Consider the following 11,990-nt stretch of genomic DNA (forward strand, 5'->3'; position numbering starts at 1 on the left):
CCTGGCAGGCGCCTGTTCAGGCCTTTCTGATGGCATGTTTACTAATTTGGTGGCTCAGCTAAGTCAGATGTGAAGTGTAAATCACTTCATGCAATAACTCATCACACAGGACCTCGGGACAGTTGGAGGAGGTGTGTGTGGGTATCTACGGCTGAGAAAGAGGAACAGAGAGGACTGCCCCCTTAGGAGCTGCCGGCTGGGCGGGAGGAAGGGGCAGATACAAACCCATGTAGCCAGAGGATGTAACCACGGCCCCACCCCACCCCCAGTCTTCTACCAGTGCTCCTAACCGACCGAACCTGAGAGAAAGCAGAGGGCAGCTCACAAGGCCCAATAGGGGCCAATCCAGCACAGGGTGAGGAGGGAGGGCATATGGAAACACAGCAGGCGCCAGAGCATCCTGTTACCCAAGTTGTTAGGGTCAGAGCCTGGCTGGGCCGTCAGCACTAACAAGCGAGGCTCACTCAGCCTCCAGTCCCCAGTAGGCCAATTAAAGAGACAAGCAATGGTGAAAAGCAGAGAAAGGAGATTTATTCAGTGTGGGCACATTAGCAAGAGACACAAAGAGGTCCAGTGATCTCCGAGTCCATCTAAGGGTCCTGGCGTGAGTGAGCTTTATGTTTAAACAGAGGGCAAGAGACATGGAGAGCTGAGCAGTCCTGGTCAAGGTGGGGACTGGCTCATCATTGTCCCAGCTTCTCTCTCCTGTAGGTGGTCTAACAAGTTGCCAGAATGGTGTGAAATCTCTTCCTGGGAGACAAGCTCCCCTCTGGCTGGTCCCTTCTCCCAGCACAAGACTCCTGGCGAGATTCCAATTTCTTGGGGTTCATCTTCTTAATAGTCTAGCAGCCAAAGCGAGATGCAAGAGTCTTGTTAGGGCATCTCCCTCCTGGGCCGGGGTTTGGTGGTGCACGCAGAGATGGTGGTGGAGGCAGAGGCAGGCCAGTCTCTCTGAGTTCGAGGCCAGCCTGGTCTGCAGAGCAAGTTCCAGGACAGCCAGGGCTACACAGAGAAACCCTGTCTAAAAACAAACAAAAGAATATCGTCCCTCCTGCCAGGATCGTTACAACCCTAGCTCCCTGAAGGCAACAGCCAAGTCCCTGTGCTTCTGAGGGGACACCTGCTGCCGTCTCCTCCTGGTCCCCCAACTTCAGATCTAGTCACCTGGTTCCATAGCCTTTTCCCTTCCAGCTATCTCAGGGCTGTCAAGGCCTGTCCATCTGGAGCAAGGTCACACTCGACATCCTTCTGCACCAGCTCCGGTGCCCACACTTGAGGCCTGAACTGATCTGCAAGGTCTCGCAGGATCCAGTGATACTATAGCGGCTCTAGAATCAAGGGCTAACTCCTGGGCCTGGCACTCAGGTATGGGGAGTGGAGGGGAGGAGTGAGGGGGTGAGAGGTGGGGAGGTGGGGGGTGGGGAGTGGAGAGGGCAGGGTGTTGTCCCCCAGTGGCTGAGTCTGTACTTCACCTCAAGATATCAACATTGCCATTCCCTGGTCCTGGCAGATCCCTCACGATATGGGTCCTCTGGCTCCATGAAAAGGGGGCTTAACACATCCACTCACTCATTCAACCAGTCTTTAACCAAGCCAGAGGCTGCTGCATCTCTGCAAACTACAATATTCCCACAGTGCTGGCTCTTCGAAAAAGATCTGCACAGAGTTACTGGAAAACAAAATCAGCAAGTCAGTCAGCATGGACCTGGCTTAGAACCGGCCAGCCGGGAGCAGAGGCCATATGAACGGGGTGCTACCATGGCTACTTCTCAGTCCAGGCTATCACTTCCACTTTCCGGGCAAGCCAGCCAGGCACCACCCCAGCACTGTCCTGCCCTCCTCACTAACTGTCCAACGACAAGGCTGTTTCCACTCTGACCCTAGCTAGGAGGGCGGGAATGCGTGCTCCGTTTCCAGTCTCTCCCCTCTTCCCAGAAAAGGGTTGGGACAGGGGAGTGGGCTGGACAGATGGGGCCCAGGGCCAGCACAGCAGGTCCCCAGTGCAGGTACCTCTCTCGGAGAGCTGAGGGTGAGAACCTGCCCCCAGCCTGCCTCTGGACTTCAACCCAACATTCTAGGGAAGGGCTCCCAACATGGGACAGGAGGGTTCCTCCTGCGGGGAACCCCAGCTCACCTTTGGGAAGACTTAAGGGATAGTTAGTGCTGCCTCCAAATACCAGAAGCGGGGTGTAGAGGTGGAAAGACTAAGCCGGGCTCAGCCTGCCTGGTCCCTTCTTGAAGGAGGGGGCAGGACAGACAAGGGGGTCAGGTCCCTGCCAAGCTGAGCAGCTGACCCCCAGAGGGAGCCGAATGTGAATGAAATGTCTGATTGTGCCCCAGCCGGGCCCACACAGGCGGCCAGCCTCCCCTTTATCATCCACAGCAAGCATTTACAGTCAATAAGCGGCCTAATTAATTCCCTTCAAAGACCTCTCAATTACTCATCCGGCTACAGAGAACAATTAGAGCTGCAGCAGCTCACAGTGGGAGTGAGGCCCGCCAGAGCCACAGATGGAGCCCCCCTGGGCCTGCAGCCTCAGTGTCCCCAAGGACCCCTTCCCTGATAGAGGCCTGACCATGGGTCCCTGGGGCCCAAGCAGGGTAGTGCCTTTCAGAAGCACCATCTTCTTCCTCAGACCGTAAACGTGTAAGCAGGGGGTCATTCTCTGGACTTCTCAAGGCAGGACACAGCTGGGACCTCTGGGGTTCCACAGCCCACAGGAGGCTGACTTGCAAAGCCAAACTCCAGGCTGGAGGGACCTTTCTGCCTCCAGAAAGAGAATTTGTGCCTGCGGAACAGGGGAGGAAGCCAGAGGGGGGCTGCGGCTCATGCCAAGCTAGACAGAACCCACTGTCCCACTTAGAGCTGAGTGCCCACCCCCCACCCCCACCCGCACACGCACCGAGACTGGAGTATGGCTGCCAGTGGGCCCCAGCAAGGGCTCCCTGAGGCCCAGGGGGCTTGGCTAAGCCAAGGCCAGCTTGGTTTCCCTGCTCCAAGTTCCAGACTTGCTCAAGTCGCTGGCCAGGATCATTTCCCTGTCCACCTTCGCTCCTACCCATGGCCCCACTACTGGCTCCCGCTCCCCTTTTCCCCCAAACAACAGTCCCCGGCATATGCAGGGTTAACTCCCAGCTGCTCCCGGCTGCCACGAGGGGGGTGGGGGCCGCAGGCGTGCCTGTCGGGAAGTATGGATCTCGGCAGTGGTTTTACTGGAAAAGCTGTAGCTGAAGGTGGGAGGGGGTCACCATGGCAACTTCTGGCTGTGGGAACAGGTTGGCTGGTGGGAACCAATTCTTCCAGGGGCCCAAGGGGGCCCGGGCGGCCCTGGCCACCCCAGGGATCCTACCCGTATGCCTTCTCTGTGGCTCAGCGAGGCAAGGAGGCCCTCCCTAACCTGGCATCACCGGTTTCCCCGCCTCCCTCCGGCAATGTCTCCCCAGGGCTTGCCCGAGACTCCCGCCCCCATCCGAGAGCCTTACACCCCAGCTGCGAATCGATGCACCAATTACCAGGCTGGCAGGCCCCCAGCCGGGAGCCGCAGGGGATCTCCCGCCTGGAAGAGTTCTCCTCTAGAGAGCGCTGCTCACAGGCTGCAGGAGGTAGGGTGGGGAATGCTCAACTTCAGGGGGAGACTCCCGCCCCGGCCCCATACACCAGACCCAGAGGCCAGGGGGAACGTGGCAGGAGCCCCATTCGGATCCCAGTGGTGAAAACTCGGGCTAAATCATCAATTACCAGTTCTTTCCACCCAACACAAGCACGTAGAGGCCTCCGAAAGCCCCATGGTGGGTGTGAGCAGGGATAGGTGCTTCCAGGGGCAACTCCTAGTGGCACCTTACTCTACCCGCCCTCACACTCGTGGGTTTGTGAGTAGCTGTTGGGACAGATGCTGTCCAGCTTCCTTTTCCGGGGGCATGCCGGACCTCCCACCCAGACCCTCACCATGCCCTGCTTCACAGATGATCAGAGATCATCTGACCCGGAGATCCGGGTAAGGGTGCACGCACACGAAGCATATTAAGGCTGACCCAGTGTGGGAAGGTTGGCCTCTGAGACCACAACAACCCTCTAGACACGGGGGCTGGTGCAGGGCAAAGTCACTTCAGGAATCTCCAGTGGGACTGCCAGAGGGGTGGACCACACTCACTGTGCTCATTAGTCCCAGTCCCTGGGATGACCCGGGCTCTAGCCCTAGTCTCCCCCACAAAACAAACCCGGTAAGACCACTCGGGTTTCCAAGCACTGGAGAGTGTGATGTAGGAGCAGGTCACATCTGTGTTGGATGTCAAGGTCTCCGTTCTCCCATCCCACCTCTGCCTTGGTTGGTTTGTTCAGACAAAATCTTGTTTGAGACGAACTGCGTAGCCCTGGCTAGTCTGGATTCCCTGTATTGACCAGGTTTGCCTCGAACTCACACAGCCATCTGCCTCTCAAATGCTGGATTATAGGTGTGTACCACCATGTCCAGCTCATGTTGGCTTATTTATTTATTTATTTATTTATTTATTTATTTATTTATTTATTATTTATTTTTGGTTTTTTGAGACAAAGTTTTTCTGTGTAACTTTGTCACCTTTCCTGGAACTCATTCTGTAGCCCAGGCTAGCCTCGAACTCACAGAGATCCACCTGCCTCTGCCTTCCACTTGCTGGGATTAAAGGCATGTACCACCGCCACCTGGTTGGCCTTTTGTTTTTAAGATTTGTTTATTCTATGTGTATGAGTATTAGCCTGAATGTATATTTGTGGACTACCTGTATGCCTGATACTCAAAAGGGGGTTCAGATCCACAGGAACTGGAGTTCTAATCAGGAGATTGTTGTGACATCATGTGCATGCTGGGAACAGAACCCAGGTCTTCAGCAAGAGCAGCAAGCGCTTAAAAATATTTATTTTTTTTAATTTTTAGTTTATGTGTATTGGTGTTTTGGCTGCATGTATGTATATTCACCACATGTATTCCTGGTGTCCAAAGAGAGCATTGGATTCCCCAGAACTGGAGTTATGGATGCTTGTGAGCTGCCATGTGGATGCTGGGAATTGAACCTTGGTTCTCTGCAAGTGCAGCCTCTGTTCTTAACTGTTGAGGCATTTCTTCAGTTTGGTTTTTGGAGACAGGGTTTCATGTTGCCCAAGCTATCCTAGAACTCGCTATGTAGTCCAGACTGGCCTTAAACTCCCAAGTCTCTTGCCTGCAGCTCTCAAGTACCGGGATTCTAGGCACACACCATCACAGCCAGTTTAGGGCCCCTTTTAAGGCCTCGTGGGTGGGCTGGATTCCTGTGCTGCTCTGCTCCAAGCAAGGAGAACTGGTCCTTGGTGATGGTACCTCCCTACAACCAAAGCAAAAAGGTGGATAAGCCTGCCAGCCATAGACTCCCAGGGGCACAGCACCCATGTGCAGCTTCCTGACTTCAGCGCATGGGAGGGTCAGCACCACCACTGATGGGGTCCCTCCACCTTGCATCCCTGGGCCAGGCTGATTTGGGTGCTGCCTGTGTCTGTCTGCTTCCACCCTGTTGCCTGCCACACACGCTTGACTATCTACAGAATCCCGATCAAACATTTGGGGGAGATAAGTGCTATGTATAAATAATTAAGGACACATGCATATTCGCCAACAAAAAAAAATTTTAACCCCCATTCCAGGAACAGCTGCCCATGTGGGGCCCTAGGCAGGCTGTTCAGACCCATCCCTATGGACTCCGCAGGGAGGAACCCTCTATATCTCTACCCAAAGCCCAGGGGCCAGCCCAGAGTAAGCAGAGAGAGGGCAGCAGTGGGGACTGGTGCCCAGGGATGGGGTCAGGGTACTAGCGTACCATGAGGTAGCTTGGGCATCCTGAAGCCCAGCCCCTCGTCAGGGTTTCCCAAGCCCAGTGCCTGGAAGGTTCTAGAAAGTTTTTGGTTCCCAGTAAACACTTACACAGGACATGAGTAAATTGCACATATGACCTCCAGATTCCAGGGGACTGTCTGACCTGAACTGTGTGGCCTGGGCAAGAAGCCTGAGTAAACTTTCAGAGGGATTCAGCTGCCCTCTGTGCCTCCTCCTCTGCAGGAGGGTCCACAGTGGACTGTAAAAGGAAGGCTTGCTTCTGTGATATTGCTGGTTAGGAACTTGCCATGTCCCAGTACAGGCAGGCAGATCTCAGTGAGTTCAAGGTCAGCCAGTGCTGGGCGGTGAGACCCTGTCTCAAACCAAAAACAACAACAACAAAACCCTAGAGGGGCCCCTACTGACTGTAGGAAATGTCTCACTGGTCTGTTCCAGGGCAAGCAGAGCTCCTTCCTTGATGGAAGTACCCCCTAGTGCCCTATCCCCCTGCTCACGTCTGTCCTCTTATTCTCCAGGGCTATTGCCCATCTTCTGAAGGAAGCCCCCCTCAACCTTCCTCTGTCCTCATGTAGTTCCTGAGTCCCCACTGATGATGCCCAACCTCATGACAAGGATACTGAAAACCAATGACAGACCCTACAGCCTAGTGAGGGACATGGGACAGATAGCGACAAAGACAGAAGCTGCCTGGAGATAAGCAGGGTACAGGAGAGACAGGGTGAATGGGGCTTAGTGGAGTTGGGGCTACCATGGAGGACTCCCTGGAGAAAGAGACATAGGCTTTAAAATGGTGGTGACTCGTCCAGGTACAGAGGGGAATGAGCGCTGAATGGTGCCTGCCACCCTCAGAGAACTGTCCCCTGCTGGCTCCACACACAGCTGCCCACCCACCGTGGTACACAGAAGCCCACACATTGGATGCACAGACTCCAGTCCTGCAGCACTTACAGGCTGGTGACTTTACCTTCTGAGCTGTTGCTTCACAGAGGAGGCACTGTCCTGCAATGCAGAGCTCCTAATCCTCCAGTGACTTCTTGACAGGAGACGAAGCATCCTAACCCAGCACCCAGTGAGAGCTAGTAAACCGGGAGATGGGTTGAGAACCTTGGCGTGTTCTCCCAGAATCTTCCTCCCCCAAATGGCAGCTCTCCCCTGTTCACAGCATGGCTGGGAATGCACCCAGGTCTCAGGGGTGCTGGTACCTTGTAAGCCTTCACCACCCGTGACAAGAGGAACTCTTGGCAGCGGTCTGCAGTTGCCCCCGCCTGGTCCAGATTGCCTCTGGAATTCTGCTGTTCCCAGAAGCAGCTCTGCCGGAGGTCCCAAGGTCCCGACCACGGCAGGTGTCACTTCTGCATGCTGTTCTGTCCTGAGTAGTTAGGTCTTAGGGTATGGTCATAGGGTGCCACACTCAGGGTCAGGGCCACTCAGGGGCCATTCCCCACTCGAGAGGCCTGAACCTATTTGTACCCACATTACCCCCTGGTCACCTGCTCCCCCTTCTATCTTCATCAAGACAACTTGGGACTCTGCATTGCAGACAGCCCTCCAGACAACCCCAGAGAGGGACCTTGCTCTAGCCTGGGCTCAGCAAGCAGGTGCCAGGACCAGAGAAGGATCAGACCTGGGAAACAAGGCCTTCACCTCACACTGCTACGACTGTGCGCCTACCTGCCAATAAAAACCAACAGATCCACGGCAGTTCACAGATTATGAGTCTCTGCGGGGCATGTGTACATTACTGCATATAAAATATTCACCAAAAAGCCGGGTGTTGAGGCTCATGCCTGTAATCCTAGCACTTGGGAGTCTGAGGAGGACTCCTGGAAGTTCTAGGTCAACCTGGTCTCCATTGTACATGCCAGGCCAACAGTGTCCCAGAGCAAGACCCTGTCTCAAAGAAACAAGCAAAACCAAAGCCAAGTGCCCTGGCCTTGCACAGCCCGAGGACTGAATTAAGTGGGGTGGCCAGGGGATGAAGACATGGTAAACACACAGACACAGAACACAGAGGAAGACTGGGCTCTGGAGGAGAAGCCACAGCCACAGCTCAGCTTTTCTGCTGTAGAAAACTGAGCAGGGCATCAGAGTTACTGTCTACACGTAAACAGGGAGGCAGGGTTAATGTCTACAAGTGAACAGGGAGGCAGGGTTACTGTCTACACGTAAACAGGGAGGCAGGGTTACTGTCTACACGTAAACAGGGAGGCAGGGTTACTGTCTACACGTAAACAGGGAGGCAGGGTTACTGTCTACACGTAAACAGGGAGGCAGGGTTACTGTCTACACGTAAACAGGGAGGCAGGGTTAATGTCTACACGTAAACAGGGCGTCAGAGTTACTGTCTACACGTAAACAGGGAGGCAGGGTTACTGTCTACACGTAAACAGGGAGGCAGGGTTACTGTCTACACGTAAACAGGGAGGCAGGGTTACTGTCTACACGTAAACAGGGAGGCAGGGTTACTGTCTACACGTAAACAGGGGAGCAGGATTATTACATACAGCTGAACAAGGAGGTGGGGTCAGCTGATTTCTGTAGGGAACAGTCTTCAGGCCCTAAACATGGGGGCTACAGAGAAAGCTATGGTGGGTATTTTCTGCACACGCTGTCAACATTCACACTCGGACCTGAGGTAGGCTTGGCCACCCCTCTGAGCCTCATGCTGGAGAAGGTTTTGCCATTCCCATGGCACTGAGGCATTGGTCCTTGATATGGCTGTACCCATGTCTAACAATACACATTCACTCAGGACTTCACCCACTTCTACAGCCAAGTATGGTGGTATGCCTCTAGCATGTGGAGGTGAAGACAAGATAAGGACTTTAAGATTGTTAGTTACAGGGTTGGAGAGATGGCTCAGTGGTTAAGAGCACTGATTGCTCTTCCAAGGGACCCAGGTTCAATTCCCAGCACCCACATGGCAGCTCACAACTGTCTGTAACTCTGGTTCCGGGGGACCTGACACCCATACATGCAGGCAAAACACCATAAAATAAAAATAAATATATAAAAAAGATTGTTAGTTACATAGCAAGTCCGAGGCTGGTCTGGGTTACATAAAACCCTGTCTCCACCCTCCCAATACCAAAATAATAATAATATAAATAAAAATTCATTAGCATTAAGGAGAATATGATTGGGCTGTAACGATGGCTCATCAGTTGAGAATATGGTTTAAATGCTAAGTGCAGAATCCGGTCCAGCCCGCCGGTCACCCTGCATATCCCACGGAGAATAAAGCCAAGAAAATTCCTGGGACTCCAACTGTGAAGGAGTCTTGGTGCCTTCTGCTTGAGCCCATCTGCCAGCTCAAATTCCAATCTTCCTTCTTCCCAAAGATCCTTAGACCCTTCCACTGTGACAAATGTCATTACTGATGTATTTAGGAACCAAGAGGAAGCCTAAGGTGTCGGGGAAGAGGTGCCACTTGTCTGTGGAAGGGGATGAACAGTATTGAAATAAGATCTGTGGAAACAGATAACAAAGGGTTGGCTTCTTCTAACACCAAACATCTTCCCCAAAGGATAAAAGGCCAACATACGGCAGTTCAGGCTCTGGAGTTCGAATCCTGGCTCTGGGGTAAATGATTGCTGGAGAGCCTACAGATAAGATCACATAGTGAGTAGTCAGTATGCAGTACTGAGTGCCAGGTAGGTATCTGACACACAATAGGTGTTGGTGCACAGTTGGCGTGGGGCACAGTAGGTGTTCGGTACACAGTAGGTATTGGGCACACAGCAGTTGTTCAGCACTTGGGAGACATTATACATGCCCTTCACTCACAGTAGCTACGATGAGTCAGCATAAATATAAAGTGGCGAATGTGAACACCACCCCTAAGCTCTGGAACATCCCAGCAGGAGCCACAGCCACAGTGGGGTGTGTGGTTTTCCTAGCAGTCTCCGGGCTGAGGAACACTGGGTCCAACTACTGACCAGAAACTAGACAGTCTCATGTGGCTTGTTGATAGTCTAGGAAAGGATCAGGACAAGAACGGTTTCTACTGACTGCAGTTTACTTAACAGCACAGTGAAGTCCAGACAGTCTTAAGTTGGGGACATCTGTGAGAACACTGCCCCTGAGCAAAGCAGGGCATGACTGTCCAAAGACTCAGGTCCTAGGTAAGAGGCTAGGCAGATGTTTTTGCCCACACTCCTTGTGACCTGAGATGCAAAGTATACCAGGGGGCCAGGCAAGGCTACCAGGGTTGTCAAGTGGGCCAGTCCTGTGATCTGTCCATGCCCATGTCCCAAATCTTCCCACGCTTTCCCACTGGGCTCTGGCCCCAGGCTGCAGAAGAACACAGGGAACACAGGGGAGGTCTCAAGAGAGGCATGCCTTGTGGGTCTTCAGCCAAACCCGCAGGGCACAGGGAGGAACACTGCTCTGTAGGCTGGATCCTGAGCCCAGGGCCAGAGTCCTCTCCTGCACACAGCACTGGACCAGTGGCTAATGAGCCAAACCCATCCTGCAGCTGGCCACCCTGCCCCAGAATCTGACCCCTTTGTCTTCCGGCCTGATGATGCAAAAGGTCAGACCTGGGGCTCCAGAGGGGCAAGGATCTCAGCAGGCAGGGTGCTGACCCTGCAACTCAGTCCAGGCTCAGTAGCAGGAAGCTTGAGAGGCTCGGTGCCAGTAATCGAGATGCAAGAGATTAGAAGTCTTGCTGCCTGATCAGAAGCCGCCTGAAGTTAGAGGACAAGTTCCTGGAAGAAGAAGGAAGTGGCACAGTAAATAATGTCAAAGGCAGTTCTGCCCAGGCCCCAGCTGACAGGAGCCAGGCTGCCCTGTGAGCAGGGAGCTAGGGAGCTGGCCTGGAGGGAGGGGCAGGACCCAGGAGGAGGAGGCAGGGAATATGCAAAATTGTAGCCTGCTGTCAACTGGAGCTTGAGGCACCTGGGAAGGTGGGCTCCCTCATAGTCTCTAAATACAGCTAGCAGGATCAGGAAGGCGGGCTTCTCCAAAACTCTGTGGGGGAACCTGAGGCTGCTGTCCTCAATGCCCATACCTGCCACAATACCCAGCCTCTCAGGGAGACCCTTGAGTGGGCACTGTGAGTCCCCATACTCCTCCCTGCTCCCACCCCAATCTGAGATTCTGGAGGCTGGCTGCCTCCCAACCATGCATAGGGGCAATAGCCCCCCAGTGTTCCCCAGGGTGCCCTCTGCTCTTCCTAACCTTTGTCTCTCTCTGTTGGGCTCCCAGGCTCCAAAGTTGCCCCTCAAGTTCTCCTTAAGGCAGATCTTGGCTTGGTGGTCCCTGACCTCAAAGTATAGAACTGCCAGATGCTGCAGTTCCAAGGCATCCAACCTCAGCCTTTGTGACATCTGGGGAGGGGATGGTGTTGGAAGTGGTGAGATTCGTTTCAGCCTGGCCAGAGGGGACCTGGGTGTAAGATGGAGCTGGCTCTTACCAGCAAGTAAAAGCAGACCCGGTCATGAGCTGGTCATGACTGTAACATGAGACTACTCCCCTGACTGGAACAGTAACACATGACTACCTCTCCAGTTGAGCCGAGGAGAATACACAGGGTGTGAGGGTGTGTGGTCTCCACACTGGCCTGGAAAAAACGCTCAAAAGTGACCAGTATTGGTGAGGTTACCTCTGTCCTGCCCGCTCCTGTGATGGAAACCCTCCTGCTCTCGGGAGTCCTTCCTTATAAGTCCATATCTGATCTGCTCGCTCCTTGTCTGCATGTCGTTACTCTTCATGGATGTGTGATAACGAACCCAGAAGCCATAAGCTCGGAGCAGCTTTGGCGACTGTGGATGGTCCAGCACCCTAGCTCACCAAGAGCCAAGAAAGTCTCCAGCCCCTTTGAGAACCGCATTGCCATTGCCAGCTCCACGTGTGGGGCTCACAGTCTGCCCAGGCCACCTCTGAGTCCCCTGCACTGGTCTTGGTGTCCCTGACCTCCATAGTCCACTCATCGCCTCTGGCTTTTCTCTAGACCCATCTTAACTCTTTGGGTCCAGTCCCCTTTGGTCCCCACCTTGTGTCCTGTAGCCTGTCATACCAGTCAGAGCAGAGCATGGTGGCCATCTTGAGGCCCACAGGGCAAGTGGAGACTCCAAAGAGGGCACCAGACATCTCTCCTCCACGCTGCTACTGTTTGGAAGGGGCACAGCAGATGGTGAAGAAACA

General features: G+C 53.9%; 1 long non-coding RNA gene across 1 annotated transcript; it reads right to left on the reverse strand.

The window, feature by feature from the left end:
- Nucleotides 1-509: 509 nt before the first annotated feature.
- On the reverse strand, nucleotides 510-4,426 carry LOC128121678 (uncharacterized). The gene is made up of 2 exons (XR_008222233.1): nucleotides 2,904-4,426; nucleotides 510-2,789 (listed from the first exon to the last, which is right to left on the reverse strand). It is a non-coding gene; the product is annotated as an uncharacterized LOC128121678 (long non-coding RNA).
- Between the last annotated feature and the right edge of the window lie 7,564 nt (nucleotides 4,427-11,990).

Source organism: Peromyscus californicus, unplaced genomic scaffold (genome assembly GCF_007827085.1).
Source record: "Peromyscus californicus insignis strain IS unplaced genomic scaffold, ASM782708v3 Scaffold_3__1_contigs__length_106647218, whole genome shotgun sequence".
NCBI classification, from domain to species: domain Eukaryota; kingdom Metazoa; phylum Chordata; class Mammalia; order Rodentia; family Cricetidae; genus Peromyscus; species Peromyscus californicus.